The sequence below is a fragment of the Athene noctua genome, chromosome 13 (genome assembly GCF_965140245.1).
Source record: "Athene noctua chromosome 13, bAthNoc1.hap1.1, whole genome shotgun sequence".
In the NCBI taxonomy this organism is placed as follows: domain Eukaryota; kingdom Metazoa; phylum Chordata; class Aves; order Strigiformes; family Strigidae; genus Athene; species Athene noctua.
Window position 1 is genome coordinate 15,622,319 of NC_134049.1, and position 16,522 is coordinate 15,638,840.

Genomic DNA, 16,522 nt, shown 5'->3' on the forward strand with positions numbered 1-16,522 from the left:
TTTATTTTTCTGCTCCAGCAATCATATTTCTAGGCACCACTGTTTTGCCACTGCTTTGCTAGTGAGGCTTTGTTTTGATTATACTATATGCATTTGGAACTGAAAGTTTATTCCCTCCTGGCCAAGATATTTTTCTCTTTGCGACTGAGGGTACACGCTTGGAAATAATTCAGTCTTTTCGGTTTGGGTCAGACTACTAACCAACAGAGAAAAATGAAGAGCTGGCTTAATCATACAAGAGTTAATCTCAGAACAGAACCCCAAAATCTGCTGCCGAAGAAAGATACTATTTAAAATCTCTGATGTTGCCAAGACAAGAATTTTACATCAGCCATATTCAGATACTGTGAAGCTCACCAATAGCTGAGATGTTTTGAAAAAGTTTGCAGTGCTTGAGTTCAGACGAGCTGATAACAAATTCCACTAGAACCAGCACTGTTCCTGTTGAGATTCTGGAACAGACCAGCTGTCTTTAGACATATTAGGCTCTCTGGACATTTAATCCATGCTGCTAGGCACTCAGGGAGCCTATTTTTGGAAGTCATCTCCCTCTTGTTACAACCCGTGGTATAGACAAGTTGCTAAACACTTCCTGAACAGACCTTCCAGGATGTTGCCTGACCACAAAAAAATCCTAATTAGTTACTTTTTTTAATTGTTCATCTCATCCATACTAGTTATTTTCTTAACAACAACAAAAAAAAAATCCAAGAAAAAAAAAAAAAAGGAGTATTAATAAGCCCAAGTAAGTCTGTGCTGGATTATGGAAGCCATGGAGTAACTCCTGTGTTTGTTACACGAAGCTAGTAATTTTTGCAAAGTCTACACAAACAAGAGAGCTGCATTTTGCTCCAGAAAAACCTAACCTTGCTCAACTTCATCTTAATCTTCCTGTGGGATCAGACAGAACCACAATCACATATTCCACAGGCCTTTGTCAGGTTGCTATCTTTTAAAAGGCTAGATAAGGTTTTTGGCTGCTCCTTTGCCCTTAAAAATAGCAGACTATTTTTATTGTAGGATAAAAACTCTTTAAATGATAATATGATTCTTATTGCCCTGGAAAACATTTTTCCTTGGCATACTGTATAGCTTCAAAACCTTTAAAAATAGTTTAAACTGTGCTCTCTACCTTGTAAGGGGCTGCTATTATGTTCTTCTCACATCTGGCTTTCCTGATTTAAAAATAAAAAAAACCTCTGTTATTAAAAATGGGGAAAATGCCATCACAGTCAAGACTTCTATCAGTCACTGTCCATACAAATTTTAAACTGAACATTTTCCATTACACTTACATGCTGATTTAAACCTGAATTTTTCATAGCCCATTCTGGCCTATTTCTTGCATGGAAAACTTCATTCTTATTAATTTCAGTCTCTGAGATTAATTTGCTAATTCATGCATGTACCTAAGTTAAAACTGATATGAAAATAAGTGCTAAAGTTTTAACAGCTTTACTAATTTGTGAGTGAAATTATGTTTTGACATACAACCTTAAAAACGTATTATTGAGACATTATGAACTTGAATCTCATTCAGTTTCAAAAACGTAACTGAAATGAGTTTCAGGGACCTGTCTTGATACCACCACAACGAGGCTATTTTACACATTTTAATTTATTTAATTATTTTTGCCCCCCTATTTTATTTTGGGTGAAAAATCCACAAGAAAAAACAAACTTCATTGGCAGTGGAAAGTTACAAGAAGTTTCTGGTCAATATTCCAGTAATATAAAGTACAATAAGCACAAGTTATAGACAGCAACAAAAGTTTTGTAAGCCAAAACTGATCTGCATACACACTATAATGTTTCCTTTCTTCTTTGGTTCTACCCTAAATTTCATTTATTTCACAAGGTGTTTGGTGAACACATCTCTGCTATTTTATGTAATGAAATAATAACTTTATGGCTGTAAAGTAGCAGATACGGCTCTGTAAACAAACAAGGATTTGCTCTGTTGAGTGAGAAGATGCTGTTTGTCTAGTGCCTTTGGAAAGTTTGTCTGAGAAAAAGGAAGGAGCTACAGAACTACTAATATTACTGTTACTGATGCTGTATGGTGCACGTTTACATTCGTACGAAAAACCATACAAAACCAGCTAGCATTTTAGTACACCCAGAGAGACTTTGCGAGTCAGAGAAAAAGGAGGTTGCACATCTGTATCCCGGGGCACGGATTCATATGCTACACTAGTAAATATGAATGGAATCAAAGCGGCTCAAACCCACTCATCTCCACTTTCATCCCATACATCTGTAGCTGTATATTTTAAAACAGAGAAACCTGCAAGAACAAAAAGTGCTGCTACCACCTGTGAGCTTACACAGTTGTTGGATTTTTTCCAGTCATTCCCCAGAGTTGGGAGCAAACCTGGCCTCCCCACCAAGAATCCCAAGGGTAAGAAAGGGCCATGCCATGTTCCAGAGCAATGCAAGTCTTCTTGACAGTGGTTAATTTATTACATTACAAAGCAGTTACATTATAATTTGGAAGAATTTTCCAGATACTGAGAAGACTTCATGGAACTTAAATACCAAACTTAATGCAAGTTAACTTAAATACCCAACAAATATGTGGAAGAAAGTCAGTTGTCACCTTTGTGCCATATAGTAAATCCAACAGAGCACACAATACTTGTCACCAGAAGCGCTGAAGAAACAATTCAGCAAAGTCATGGAAGAGTATTCTTGATATTTATAAATGTTTTAATGAAAATAGAAGGAATGCTTTCTGATTTCCATACCTCCTTCCTCTACATCCCTTATTGTGTATCATGACCAAGGGGGAGCATGTAGGATGGCAAGAAAAGGCAGCCTACAGTTCAGTGATGCTTTCTCCGACTGCAAAGTCAGTTTAAGGAGCTTTGACTTTGCTGCCTTTCAGCGTGTAGTTGCAAGACGCTGTTTTTTGCTGAGTAGCTGGCACAGGGAGTTCCAACCTCCCCTTCTCCGGCACAGCTCACTCCCACCCGCGCGACAGAGTTTGCTGCTCTGACAGGCTGTGGCGCCATGGCAGCCCGAGCCAATCTCAGTGCCGTCATCCTCCTGCACCCTCCCCGAGGCAGCTTTGGCACTCAGCTAACCCTCCACTTAGCCATATTTTTAGGCCAGCTTAGTAAACTGAAATGTTTCGACACGGAATCATAGGAACAAGAGGTGGAATAAAAACATACAACTCCTGGCAGGGGAAAGCACAGCTGTAGTAGCGAACCAGCAAGCCCAGGGCACAGGGTTACAGCACCGATCCATGACCAGCCACATACAACCACATAACTTAACACAACTGTTGAGGCATCAGCGTGCTTCTGGACGGTACTCAAGAAGGGCTCAAAGCACTCCACGGGAAAGGGCCGTTCCCCACCGGCAGGGCAGAGGAGGTCACCCTGTGCTGGAGAAAGAGTGCTGAGCAGGGAGGATGCAACCTGTGTCATGCCACTTGCTCTCAAGGCCAAGGGACAGGTCCTGGCCCACATCACTGACTGGTCCGTGGGACGGCAGCAGCCAGGAGACTGTTCTAAGACGCTGTGGAACCACAGCCACAGCTGCTCCAGTATCAGCCGTGAGGCTGGGGCTTTGTGTCAGTGTGAGCACTGAAACTATCCAGGTTTTATTTTTTCCTTTTATTTTCTGGCACATTATTTTAACAAAGACCATCCGGTCACAAATTTTTAAAGCAACAGTATTTTATGTCATGGGTTTCATTTGCTTATTGTACTCTCGATGGGCTGTATTCTTTAGCATTGATAAGCTTTTTCTATTACAGTTGATTTTTTTTACAGCTTTATTTCTAGAGAAAATAAGGCTTATGCAATTGCACTGTCCGTAACTGTCTGTGTGTCTGTCAGTCCTCCTCTGACAAATGCAGAGCCCACTGACCAACCTCAAACCAATTTCACAGAGGGAGAAAAACTTCAAACATACAAAGTTCCTACAAGTTTTCTGAAAAGTAAAAGCTAGGTAGGTAAGAGACCCTTTCAGCACCCCCAATAACTGAGACATGGCCAAGCTCAGTCCTCACCCTGCATCCACTCTGGCTACACACAGACATGCTCCACCTTGTCTCCTTTCGCAGCCCCCCTCTGAAAGGAAGGTCAGCTCCTGAGCAGCCAGGGCACTGACTGAACCCCGCGTCGTGCTTCCAGCTCAGCCAGCAAGCAAACCCAGCGGAGGCACCTCAGGCACCAGGAGGTACTCTGACTGGAGGTGGGGATCCCTGAAATACTGTGGATAGTCTGAAGGTATTACAGGAGACGAGAGGGCTGGAAGGCACAAAGGAATAAGAGTCTGGGGGAAAGCAGACCTTATTAATTCTGTTGCTCAAGAAACAACATATAACTAACCAGATAAATTTAGCTTGTGCTTGTGGTTCATTAAGAAGAATCCTCATTTATGACACAATATGACAATAAAATAACTGAAATAGAGTTTGAAGAAAAATGCTAAGCACACCATTCAGGTAAATGGTTAACACCTTTTGTCCCTGAGCACTACAGTGGATCAAAACTCCTACAGAGGAATATTTAAAAACCTGCACATTAAAGTGTGTGTGTGTTGGGGGGGAAATCATTCTCTCATCCTTTCACTATTATGTATGTTATAAATCAGAAATTAGTTTTTTAAACTCTCTTTGAACACAGAGGATAAACAAAGCCCGTCCAGATGAGTTTAAACAACCACCTACTGCAAACTGAGTTAATACAGCAGAATGTGCAGATGAGGAGCGTCCATCTAGCCAGAGGGAAAAAAGCAGAGCTGAGCTATGGAACTCAAGTAACAGGTGAAAAAGCATCTGTTCAGACATTTAGAAAACTCTGTACAGATTTTACGTGATTTGCTTCTATCCTGTTATGGTTGACTGAAAGCTTTAAACCCTCTTCACATCACATTTGTCCCTTCTTCGGTTTGTGTGTGCTTCTCCTTTCACAAACAAAAACTTTGAAAGTGACATGGCATCTTCTGCCTTCTCATAAGGCAAGATGTTGTTTATCATAATTCTGCACCAGTTTTTTAGTTTGGATCTAGTGTGAGTTTTTGAAACTGATCTCCTCATCATCCCATTCACAGTGCTTTGGTTCACATGACAAAGCCATCTCAGAGCACACCAGCTGGAGTCCTCTGAAATAAAAGTGGAAGATAACACTTCAACCACTAAAGGACACAGAACCAGACTGAGTTAAAACCTCCAGAAATACAAACAACATGGACATCAAGTCCTCAACACCAACAGACACATTCCACAGGTCTGTTCCTATCGCATCGCACTATTCGACAATAGAGATGAAGACTGACAACATTCTGAATAAGTTGATATAAGAGCAGCAGGTTTATCAGCACAGTTACTTTAGTTTAAAAATAAAATTAAACCATCAAACAAACAAAAAAAGCTCTTTACCCTAATAATTCTGACAAAATATCTGCAAATGCAGGCACAGAGCCTTTCAAACTCCCAGCAACAAAGTAAATGGCACATTAACAGCTACACCTACTCCTCTAACCTTACAGCACCTAAACTGAAAGGGGACAGAAAATGCATAAAGAGCAAGAATGAAGAGCAATCTTCTTGAAATAACTTTTTAATTTTGAAAGCATGGACCACTGATGACAAATGTTTATTTTCTAATCTTAAACTACTTTATGGTTTGGAACCCTATTATGTTAATTGACTCAGGACATTTTTACATTAACTATTAATCTTTGAGATTGAACATGATGAAACATTTTGCAGGTATATAACAAACCAGACTCCTATCAAACCAGAATTATCTTCAAATAAGTCCAACAGGGTAATTAAGCATAACAATTAAGCATGACACCTCTTCACCTGAAACTGTATCTACACAGCCCATTTTTCTAAGTGGGCTCTCAAAGACTTTCTCCTAAGAGTGCTAATAAACTTTCTAGTCCCTAAGCAATACAAAACTAAGGAACTCTAAATCCAATCATTACAGCTGTTTAAGCATACCATTTGACCTACATTGAAGTCTTCAAAAGTTTCTTCCAAAGCTGTATTTTTAAGAACATAACTTAAAAGTATCAAGATTCCACTAACTTTTTCGTTTTCTTTTTTAATACTCATCAGTTCTGTCTTGGTAAGCAACATAAACAAAGTTTTCCAAACATATTTAAGCTGATTAATTCCAGCTGCTTGGTCTTGACGAGTTTAAGACGTCAAATATATTGAACCAGGTAATTCAATCAAATACACTATATTTAAATCTAGTATACACAAAGCCCATAAATATCTTTAATGTTCTTGAAGATATTCCTGCTGTTTATAAATTATCTCTTTTACTTCTTCTACACTCCCCCCCACAAGGCAAGCCTTAAAACTTCAGTTCATATTATGCTGTTCTTTAACAAACACAGAAACAATCTAACAGTTGCCCCTATACTACTAGTAACTAGCTTTTTCTTATCCTCTTTATTTATTTCTTAACTTCTGACAGCCATTCTTGCTCATCATTTCTCAGACACACAACTGCAGTACAAGCAGTGTGCCACAGCCACATTTTCAAAAGCAAAGGAGCTCAGCCCTCACCTCTAGGATTTATCTCCCTCCCAGGTGATGGATTTGAATCAGGTGACCAGGCATCACGCAACAGCCCAAAGGCATTATTTCATATAAAAGGAAGCCTGCTGCACCTAAATGAGCTCCCCTAGGATAGTAAAATGAGAGAAGTTCCTGGGAAGGGGAGAAAAGAGAAGTAACTTGGGTAGTGCTATCACATGTGAAAAGGCTACTGGAAAAAGAAGCAAGGACAAAGGAGACTGTAGCCAAGCTATTACCTCGAGCCAGCCCACCCCTTCCTGAAATAGCAAATACTCTGAAAACACCAGCTATGAGATGTAAACTGCAGAAGAGCAAGCCTGGAGGAAACTACAATGGATGATGCAAAATCCCGCCATGGATGATAAGAAATAAATACACCTGTACTCTTTGCTCCAGCACCTTCAGCCCCTGCATACTAAGCCAAAGATAGCTGAGTATCCTTCAAGCCCTGTCTAGAGCAAGGAAAACTATGTTAGACTCTGTCTAAACCAGAAGCTTTACCAGTACAATACCACCTGATGGAAATGTGAAAGGAAGGGGGAAATACTGTTTTTCCCTAGTCAAATATAGCCAGGATAACAAGCCTCCTAGTAAGTGCAAACACAACTTGTGCTGACCAGAGGAACCCCTCTGTGTAGGGGTTTTGCCACTAACTAGGCTGGGATTGCTGTGCCAGTAAAGTCCTTGTGGTATAGTCTAATCCTTAGATTGAATTACCTACCTTCCTCTAATTAGCACCTCCTAAAACATAGGGTGAATCAAAGCAATCATGTTTTAGAAAGGCCCAAAGTAAACTGAGTTATGATTTAGACTGAATCAGTACAGCTAAAGCTAAATGGCTTAGAACAACTGCTCTGATCTGAGTTCCTGTTAATTTATTAATTTAAATTAGCTATTCCTAAACAGCCTAAATAAGGACAGGTTCCTTTTCTTTCATAAGAGGCTCCAAGGATGCTAACATGCCCTACAGTATCACCTTCCCAGCCTCACTCTGCTGATAATGGCACTCCTGCTGTGTTGCCACTGTGTGTGTTTATATATATAAAATAAAGTAATTTATTTATAGGTAAATTCCAATTCAAACGTTTTAGAGTCTTAGATCTTTTTTCTCCCACTTACACTTGGTATATTGGCAACGAATAGGATATATTCTTTAGCATTGTACTGCTTTCAGTATGCATAGCTTGTTTTCCAGATGCTGGGGAGTTAACAGCTCCTTTCAGTTAAACTTATCTTCATTATAATGTTACACTTAAACCTGCTCTGCTACAATAAATATTATGGATTTAAAACTAGAAGTGTTTTATGCCTTCTAACTAGATTCCTCACCCAAAAAAAAAAAAGAAATCCTGAATTCAGGCAGGAGTTTGGACTGTTAGGGATAACTTCAATTTCCATCATCTCTTTTATACACGACTCTGGCATCCACGCCACAGAGTGGACAGAGGATCCTCATTAGATCTAATGCAACAGACGCGCGGCTTCCTAAATGTTGGCTTTAGGGTTATTTTTAGCTGAATGCATAGAAATCTGATTGATGGGGCTGGACTCTCATAAAACTTTCCCCACAGGGAGCTGTATTTTTTCATGTCACAATACGGCAAAGATCAATGCGGCTGCTGAGTTAATCCTGTCCACCAGCGGCTGCATGTTTCCTTCCCTTTGGCTTGTCCACAGATCTCAGTGTTCCCATAAATACTGACCCATCAGAGAGGGAAACCGAGGCAACAAGGGACGTATGTCAGATCGCACATCCTGGCAAAGGTGAAAAGACACTTCAGGCTGATACTCATTATTTTTCTTACACTAGATTGTCCTGACAAGTGTTTTCCTTGGATCAGAGGGTATGATGAAAGAACTTCTTATTTTCCATAGTTAAGAGGACCTTAATCAAAGTAATTACTGAAACTGATCTGATTGGGAAGTAATCTATTTAGAAAAAGTTAAGACTGCCAACTGGGAAGCTACTATCCAACCTCTGAAACTGATTGCTTTAGATGGGAAGATTTCACAATTTTTCAAGTGCTGTTGAAAATGTCTTCACCTGTGAATGTAAAATATTTATTTTTCTAAAATACTAAATAATGGCCATCTAGGCAACTCAACATGTAGACAACACGTTACACTGGCTTTCAAGCATCTCGGTGCATGTGAGTTTCTCCTCCAAGCAATAAGAATAGATAGACTGCACTGCAACTAACACCACTTCTGCAAATTAACCTGTGTTTAAAGTATGCTGTAAGGCCTGACGCTGTCAAAATCCCCGCCCGAGACAGCTACTCTTTTTAAACAAGCTTGTAAAGAGCTTACTGTTCCCTTACAGGATCAGAGCAGCGTGATTCAATTTAAATAGTCTGCCCCTAAAATTGTAATCCATTATGAATTTGATCGGTCAACTACGCATTTACGATACATATTTGCAGTTTTTGAAGACTTACCCAGGATGTATAAACATCAAATGAACTTTTCATACACAACAGACGAAAAACAATCTTCCATTTAAAATTTACAAGAGATTGGGGCCAACACTTTAGTGGTAATGTAAGCTGCCAGCAAATGAAAGAATTTCATTCAGACTTAGTCCTCTACTTTCTGGGCTAATAAGAGTAAGAACCATCATATCTGATCTGCTCACAGTAATGAATGAGAAAGGCACTTGTCTGAGAGGAATGCTTCTAAGAAAGTACGGAGTAAGGACGCAGTCACTGGGGGGGTGTGAGGGGCAGACAACAGCCTTTACATCTGGGATAATCCTAATAGTCCTGTGCTGATATTATCAAAGTCCAAAACCCACGATACAGAGGAACTGGCTCCCCTAGGGAGAGCAGGCTGAAAACATGTGGGTAGGAAAGAACTTGTACAGGGTTTGAACAGGGAGAAGCTGCAAACCCGTGAATTGGAAAAGGAAATTTTAGAGTTCTATAATTACACTGACTTCAGTGGTGATCTTGAAATGATCATGATGATGTGCTGAAGCTTCCAGTTATTCCTTCAGAATGGCAAGAAATGTCAAGCTTCTTTCTGTCAAAGTTTACATATGTTCAGAAATGCACATTAACTTCAAATTTCTGCCAAATTCCAGTCCTACTTAATACATGCTGCTCTCACAGACTCACAGAATGGTCAAGGTTGAAGGGGAACTCTAGAGGTCATCTTATCCAAGCCCCTGCTCAAGCTTCTCTCCCAAGCTCTTGCCAAAATAGTTCAGTCTGACTTTCAGTGCTGGTTCTTAACAAAATGTGCAAGTACTCCAAGTTATTACTCCACTTACACCTATGAAAAATTTTCTTCCACAGGAATGAAATATTTGCATAGAAAACTGTCAGAGAGAAAATGTGATTCTTAAAGTCTTCTGCAAACACTATTTTTGTTGGTGTCAACCTCAGCAGCGTTACAAGTGATCAAAGAAAATAAAAGGCAATACAGTATGGAAAAACTCTGTAAGATGAAGACTAAGTTTCCTTTTTAATTCAGTAGACTTTTTTTCTTTTTAACTGCTTAATGCTATTCAGCCTGCAATAGTGTCACATCAGTGTGCTGGGGAATCAACCCAGTGGAAGGAAGTTCTCCACACTTGTGGTGGAAGTCTGAAGATGGAAAATTACCTTTACATTATGAAAATGCATGTACAGCTCCAGCATATGTGGAATGTTTACATCTTTAGAAAAATGATCTAACTGTACCATTAAATCTTTGGGACAGACTGACAAGAGAATTTTTTTCTTTAATGAAAGAACTCTCTCAGATGAAACAGGAATGTCAGCTTCAGTGCATACTCCACTGACTGGAACAGGATCAAGTCTTAACTAAGTTCCACATAATGTTTTCAGGGGAAAAGTGGAGAATGTTTTATGGAATTTAAGTCTGGACTTGGCTTGCATCCTAGAACATATATCTTGTTATGAAAACTGCTGAAACACTTTTAAGTGGGCAAGCCACAAGTGTCCTTGGAGCTATCCAGTCAACTGGAAGTCACACAGGCAAAACCTCCCGAAGTAGAAAAGCTTGAAATTGGAAGGAGGGAGTGAGGGATGGGCAAATAATCTTGGAAACATATCTGTTATATAGAACTGTTCGCTTGTGCCTACAGCGTGAAGTAGTTACAACTTGTTTTCTGCTATTGTCACAGATCCAGTATGTTACTCTGGCTAAATCATAATCTCTTCCTGCCTCGGTTCATCCATGTGTAAACCTGGTTCACTAACTCTTACCTTAATGTGTCATGGGGCTTAATTAATAACACTTAGGTCTTTTAAGCCCTCTACAAACATTAACTACTTCTTGTAACAACTCTCCGAGGTATTATTATCCCTGTTTTACTGATGGAGAAATGGCAAAAGAGGTTGTGATTTGCCCAAGGCAACAGAGTAATAGTTATACTTAGAGATCCTCTTCATAGACTACTGTATTGTAACAGGGGAAACTTATCAAGAAAGACAAAGCCAATAATTACAGCCTCAAAATTACTTTTAAAAATGCACCATAAGCACCTGGAAGACTATGAAAAAGCCCTACCAGAAACAATAGGCTTGGGATCAGAATGAGCGCGACAATCATCCTCGTAGAGGAAGAAATATCCTGGGCGGATCTAGGCGAGAGCTCACCAAAACAGCCACAAATAAGACCTGTCCTCTCATGTGCTCCTAAGTACCATAAAATTGAGTAACAGGCTTGTACAGTACTCTTTAGTAACACAGAAGCGAGCAGATAATCAATGTGGTATGCAACATGTTAATGCCTTACGCTGCGTGCCCAGGGCTGACGGGGAACGCGGCAGCGGGTTGAGATGGCGGTGGTCCTGCACCTTCCTGGCCGGTACCTCACGGCCGCCCCCGCCCCTCCTGCCCTCGCAAGTGACAGCAGAAAGTTGGTGTTTTCCCCTTTGCCCAGCCGCGCTGCCACCCTCCGCACCAGCCTACCTCCGCCCGAGAGCCCCGCGGCGTCGCGCCGGTGCCTGGCACCCGAAGAGGAGGCAGCGGGGCGGCAACCCCTCGGCCGCGTCCCCCCACCTCCCGCAGCCGGTGACAGGCGCGTCCAGCGCTGCCACCCCGTCGCCGACGACAACAACGACGGCAACGACGACGACGACAACAACAGCAGCAGCAGCAGCCAGCAACAGGCGCGACCTGCGCCCCGCGGCAGCCAGCGCCGGGCATGGCCCGCCCGTGTGTAGCCGGGGCTGGGATGCAGCCCGCGGAGCTACGCCCCCTCCGCCGGCCCGGGACGCGCCCCCGCCGCCCCCCTCACCCTCCTCCCCGGGGCGCACAGCGCAGCCCCCCCCGCCGCCCGGGGGACGGGACGGGCGGCGGAGACTCACCGCAGGCCTCGGCCTAGAGGGGCAGGCGCGGGGGGGGGGGGGTCAGCGCGGGGGTGACAGCCCCGCCGCCCGCTCCTCCGGGGGCTGGCCCGGGAGCGCTGAGCACCCCCCCCGCTCCGGCGCGGCCGGGGCTCGTCTGGCCTCCGCGGCCGTCCAGGGGAGGTGAGCGGGGAGGGAGGGAGGGAGGGACGGGGTGTCTCCGCAGGCAGCGGGGCGCGGAGCCCGGCGGGCGGGCGGGGACGCGGGGCGCAGGGGCCCGCCGCGGGGCAGGCCCTGAGGGGAGGCTCCCGCCGGTCACTCCGGAGCGGCCACCCCTTCCCTTCCCACCTGATCCCGGGCTGGGACCCCGCGCTGGCTCAGCCGCCGCCTCGCTCACCTGTGGGTGCGGGGTGCCGGGGAGGTGGGCCCCCGGGGTCTGGGTCCCCGGCGGCCGGGCCAGGCCGCGCCGGGCCGGGCGGGCGCCGCTGTGTTTACACCGCCGCCGGGGCTCCGCGCTCCGCAGCCGCTCAGCAGCCAGTCGCCATTTCCCGCCTACCGACCTGCTACACCGCACGGAGGGACCCGGATGGGGAGAGGGGCCGCCGCGCAGGCGCAGCCCGGCCGGGGGAGGGGGGCCTGGGGCCGGCGGCGCCGGGGCAGGCCGGGAAGGAGGGAACCCGCGGCCTGGCGCGGGGAGCGGCGCCCCGAGGCGGCGGGCCCGGCCCGGCGGGGCGGGCGGAGAGCGACGGGCCGCGGCGCGACGAGGGCCCGGCCGCCGCTTCTCCGGGCCGGGAGCCGCCGCTGAAGGGCGCGAGGCTGCGCCTCAAGGCGCTGGGGGGCGGGAGGCCGAGCGGGCCACGGCCGCCTCGCTCGCTGGGCGCCGGGGCCGGGCCCGCCGCGCCCTGAGGTGAGGCAGGGGCGAGCTGCGAGGGGAAGGAGGGAACGCGCGAGCGCTGCGGGGCCCCGCGGGGGGGCCGTGAGGCGGGAGCGGCCGGGCGATGAGGGGGGGCCCCGCCGTCGGCCGCCCTGAGGCCGGGTCGCGGCGGCCCTTTCCAGGCGAGCGGGCGCCCGGGCCGGCTCGGTTCTCCTGTCCTGTCCTCCTTGCTCCGGGGGCGGCGGCGGCGCGGCTGAGCGGGAGGGTTTCCCGGCGGAGCGGAGAGGCGGTTGCGGACGGGAGTAGCGTTTTCCTGCGCTCCCCGGGGAGGAAGCGGCGCGGCCACCGCTGCAGCCGGCGGGGCGGTCGGTCGGTGTCCAGACAAGCGGCTGGGAGCCCGGGGGAAGCCGTCCCCGGTCCCCGCCGCGGGCCGGTAGCCGCTCCGACCGCCCCCTCCCCTGCCCTGGCGGCCGCGCGGTCCCTTCTGGCAGCCTCGACACGTTCCCCCCGGCCGGTCAGGGGCCGCTCGGAGGCGGATGCCGGTTCCGATCCCGCCCTGCCCTCGGACGCTCGGCTTATGGCGCTTTACCTTCCCCTCCAGAGCACGGGCAGTGCTGGTTTTGTGGTCTGAGTCGCAGTTTTAGGACGCCTGCGGAGGCTAGCGTGAAGTTTTGTTTCCACTTTCTCTCCCTTTTTTTTTTTTTTTTTTTTTTAGGCAGCCTCTTTTGGTGCGAAATGTTGAGGATGCCGCGTGCTTTAGTATTTGATTTGATGAAGCAGCTTGACCATCTCGTGCAGTAAAGTACAAGAGGATGTAGCCAGGTTAGAGTTGTAATTTGCATCCTACTGAACTTGTATATCTAATTTTTCTGTCGAAGATCACTTTTATCCACTGAGCTTTTTAAACAGAAACCTTCAGTCCTCAGTTTAACATGTTTCAGCATTAGGATAACTTCTCAAGATACTGTTCAAAATGGAATGCTTTTTCAAAAGTAGCTGGTGTCCATGTTCTCTAATTTAGCTTCAGGCAGAAACCTACACAGGTATTGTGCGTTTTCTTTTTCTAGTACCTGTTGACTCTCTTCTTAGCTTTTAAACCTGGATCATATTATAAGAGTCCCAGCTCTCTAGTCACTTAAAATATTTATTGGCTTGTTAAACTGAACCGCATCTGCTGCTGTGAAGCCAGGATTTGTTTTAGAATTCTATCACAGGACTGTAGTATTCTTTAGCAGGAGACATTGTAAAGCTGATTTTTTTGTTACCTCTTTTCTTAAGAAACTGTGGTAAAAAGGCAGAGGAAACAGCGTAGTCCTCATTCAGAACAGGTAGTCTTATTCCTTTAGAGCGCTAGAGTATTTCTAAACACGCTCATTAACCATAACACTTGAATATTTTTTTGTATGATCAGCTGTGAAAAAGGTTAGCTTGGACATGTTAAAACTTAATTAAGTTTGTCAGTTCATTAAGAAGAACTAGTATGACAAGATAACTTTGTGATGTCTCATAGTACAAATGCAAAAGGACATTTGCTGATACTTAGAAAGTGGGAGTTTTAAAAAATGGTAGGTGGAAATACTTTTTCAAACCATGTAATTAGAATGAAACTAGCTGCCAGAGGAAATCATTCAGCAGGATTCGGAGTGAGCAGATATTTGTGTGAATACCAGAACAGCTGAATGCATTTATAATGAAAGCCAAAAAAACATTTAGAAGAGAGGTTAAAGCATATGTCTCAGGGTTCAACCTAATCTTTATGGGAATGAGAACTGTACTTTTCCGCGCTATAGGATATTAAAATACGTCTTTCCCAGTGGTTTTGTGCTCTCCTTGCGTTCCCTGGTTCTGAGCCATGTCAGGGAGAGGCAATTGGACCAGCCACACGTGAATTGCCACACGTCAGGTGGGAAAATGTAAAATCATGTTGCTAATTGATGTTGCTCTGAAGGCAGAAGTTCAAAGGTCCACCTGCTGTAACCTGTTCCCCATGTTCTAGTGTATACTGTGAAAAGAGCATTAGCTCTGCGTGCGTAAAATGTAAAAATGCTGAATAATGCGGCGTCCGCCTGCATACACATGAAGCATTAGAGGCTTTGAATGTGTGTTTGGCTCAAAGAAAAGGCTCGTGTGTTGGCAGCAGTGGGTTTTTCCCCTGACAGTGGATTTCAGGCACCGTCAGACTGAGATATTCTAGGTGCGTGTTTTCTTCACTTTACAGAGGAACTGAAGGAGAAAAATGTATAGTTGCCAGAATGTTGCACATTCTTGAAATGGTATACTCTGAGTGCTCATTTGAAAGGCCATTCTTCATATTTTACGATTTCCTCTCTGCTCTTTTTTTCTCTAAGTCTTGCTGATCCATTAGCTTTGTATTTATATGCTCATTTAAAATGACGTGCTTTAGAGTGACTTCCCTGTTTGTTGTAGAGATCGCGTGCTTGAGTTCACCAGGTTCTCTTGGCAGGCTGTTTCAAGTATCTGCAGTTAGGGGGTTGAGTTGAACTTCCAGCTGTTGTGTCTAGTGCTTCTCAGCAAGATCCAAAAGCCAGGCACTGCTGGAGTTCCTCTTCCATGTGGCAGAACCCACGTGTAGGGATTGGGTCATCCCTCAGAGTTCTGTTTTGTAAGCTGAAATCCTAAATCTTGCCTTGCAGGCTTTGCTTTTTCAGGGTCTAATTCCCTGGATATTTTGGGAGGGTGAGTGTCTCTCGGTTCTTCCTGGTATTTCAGCATCCTTCCTGCAGATACCACTTGGTACTCTGAGCACAGCAGTTCAATCTAGTTTGTTTTGCCAAAGTGAAAACAACTGTGGCATGACTGAGAGATAGTTGCTGTATAAACAAAACAATTCTTGTTTGGGTTTATATTTTTAAAACTACCTGTTTCCAGTATTTGTTGTTTCTTCTGCTTCTCTGAAGGGAAGAAGTTCTGTTTAACAGGTAAACAGAACCATGCACTTGGCTTAAACGAGAAGCAGCTCCCAGGCTGCGCTTGCTCCTTGGCGCCTGGCCGTCTGTGATCCAAGCTGTCTGTCCAGGAGCAGCTATAGACTTGCTGTTCTCGCTGCTGACACTTCAGCTGACAGCAATGGGAATTCATATGGTGCTGTATCCCCTCCCCGAAACAAAGGCGAGCCCAGATTTCCCTGAACCTGTCTGTGTGTTTGATCTAGAGGGGTGTGTCATTGAAGATTGTCATGAAACAGTCCTCTGGGGAGAGAAATACACATCGCAAGTGGTCAGGTCTGGTTTTAGGAGGTTAAACGGTAGAGTGCTGGTGCTAACGGTTCCGTGGTGACATGGGGAGTGTGATACAGGTTGAGGAATTGGAGGATTACAGTTTCTATGCTGGCATGAAGTTCTTGCATAAATAGCATTACTCTGTTTCTGGCTGGCTTGAAAACTCCACTGCATTCTCAGAAATGGGTATATATGCCCTCGGTTCGTTTTGTTTTCTATTTTATTTAAACCAGGGCTGTATTAGAGAAATACAGTCGTCTCCGTAGTCCTGGAATCAGCTAGAAGGCTCTAGCTACTGCACAACACTGTGCTGTTTCTCCACAGTGATATAAAGCACCCAATCTCACATTTTCTAGTTTACTGCAGCAAGATTTTTTGATCCTGTTAAATATTCTGGTCTTTCTCCTCGAAGAAGGGCTCCAGGTTACTTAAGCTTTAACTTAAAGTTACGTACTTGGGTCACAGGTTACTTAAAGTTCCATATATGTCCTGGAATAAGGATTGCAGTTGACAGCTAGATTTATGGAATGCTGAAATTCTCTGTAATACGGATCAAGTAG

General features: G+C 44.9%; 1 protein-coding gene across 1 annotated transcript in view; it reads right to left on the reverse strand.

Moving 5' to 3' along the window:
* The window catches only part of CTDSPL2 (CTD small phosphatase like 2), a 45,440-nt gene extending 33,025 nt beyond the window's left edge, over nucleotides 1-12,415 (reverse strand). The window contains exon 1 of the mRNA XM_074917185.1: nucleotides 12,247-12,415. The gene's annotated coding sequence lies outside the window, so the exon portion shown is untranslated. The remainder of the gene's footprint in view (nucleotides 1-12,246) is intronic.
* Nucleotides 12,416-16,522: the final 4,107 nt, after the last annotated feature.